Below are 1,835 nucleotides of genomic sequence, written 5' to 3' on the forward strand. Positions count from 1 at the left end.
AGTCCATGGTCTCTCAGGAATTGGCAGTGGTACCAATTCCCCGGCCGGCCGGTTATGGAGGGTTTTTGCACGGGCACAAACATTACAAGCAGACACATATTCCCCAACATCAGAGGCTAAAGCAGACCACCAGAATACTCTAGCAATGGCCTTCCGGGTAGCTGAGATCCCTGGATGTCCACCCAGAACTGAGTCATGGAACTCCCAGAGGACCTTGAGGCGAAACTGAGTTGGCACGAAAAGCTTATCCACCGGCTTAGTCGGAGGTGCCAGAGACTGAGCCTATCTGCCACCACCACCCCAGGCTGAAGAATGGAGGATGGAGATTCCAGGGGGGACACCGGATCTAGACTGCATGACAAGGCATCTGCTCTGACATTTTTAGATCCTGGCCGAAAAGTGATCGAGAAATTGAACCAGAAAAAAAAAAGTGACCATCTAGCCTGTCTGGGAGTCAACCTTTTAGCTGACTCAATGTAAGCTAGGTTTTTGTGGTCCATAATTACAGTTATAGGATGGACAGCCCCCTCCAAAAAATGCCTCCATTCTTCAAAGGCCAACTTTACGGCCAGAAGTTCTCGATTTCCCACATCATAGTTTCTCTCCGCAGGGGAGAACTTCTTTGAGAAAAAGGCGCAAGGTCTCAAATTGGTCAAAGCGGTGGGTCTCTGGGACAATACCGCCCCCACCCCCACCTCTGAGGCGTCTACCTCAACAATAAATGGTTCCGACGGGTCCGGTTGAATAAGAACCGGGGCAGACATGAAACATTTTTTTAAAAACTGAAACGCCGCTACCGCTGCTGTTGACCAATTCTTGATATCGGCCCCCTTTTGAGTCATGTCTGTGAGGGGTTTAACCACCTGTGAGAACCCCCTTATAAATTTACGGTAATAATTGGCGAATCCTAGGAAACGCTGCAGAGCCTTCAAATCACAAGGCTGAATCCACTCGACAATGGCCTGCACCTTATTAGGATCCATGCCCTACCCCTCAGCAGACACAATGAACCCCAGAAAAGACAGTTCCTGGACAAAAAATAAGCATTTTTCTAATTTAGCAAAGAGACAGTTCTCCCGGAGCCTTTGGAGAACTGCCCGAACATGACCAATGTCATCCAAATATACCACCATAAAACGTCCAATGAAATCAGAGAACACATGATTAATGAAATTTTGGAAAACCGCTGGAGCATTGGTCAGACCGAAAGGCATGACCAAGTTTTCAAACAACCCTTCAGTAGTGAGAAATGCGGATTTCCACTCATCTCCGTCCCGGACTCGGATAAGGTTATACGCTCCCCGTAGGTCTAACTTTGAAAACCACTTAGCTCCGGACAACTGATTGTATAAATCAGGAATAAGTGGAAGGGGATACGTATTCTTCACAGTTATCTTATTTAACTCACGAAAATCGAGGCATGGGCGTAAACCACCGTCTTTTTTCTTTACAAAAAAGAACCCCGCCGCTACGGAAGAAACAGAAGGACGAATGTGTCCCTTATGGAGACTATTGGAAATATATTCTTTCATCACGGCCCGTTCTGGACCCGAAAGGTTATACAAGCGGGCTTTGGGCAATTTAGCACCTGGAACCAGGTCAACGGCACAATCAAATGGGCGGTGTGGTGGTAAAACCTCAGCCTCTTTTTTGGAGAAAACGTCCGTATAGTCTTTCAGGCACTCCAGAATACCTTCCAGACCCACGGACGACACAGACACCATAACAAGACATTTTTCAGAACAATAGGGACCCCATTTAACAATGTTCCAATATTCCCAATTAATTACAGGATTATGCAATTGTAACCAGGGGAACCCTAACACCAGTCCCGC

The sequence above is a fragment of the Dendrobates tinctorius genome, unplaced genomic scaffold (genome assembly GCF_039654945.1).
Source record: "Dendrobates tinctorius isolate UK_male_01 unplaced genomic scaffold, ASM3965494v1 ptg000078l, whole genome shotgun sequence".
Lineage (NCBI taxonomy): Eukaryota > Metazoa > Chordata > Amphibia > Anura > Dendrobatidae > Dendrobates > Dendrobates tinctorius.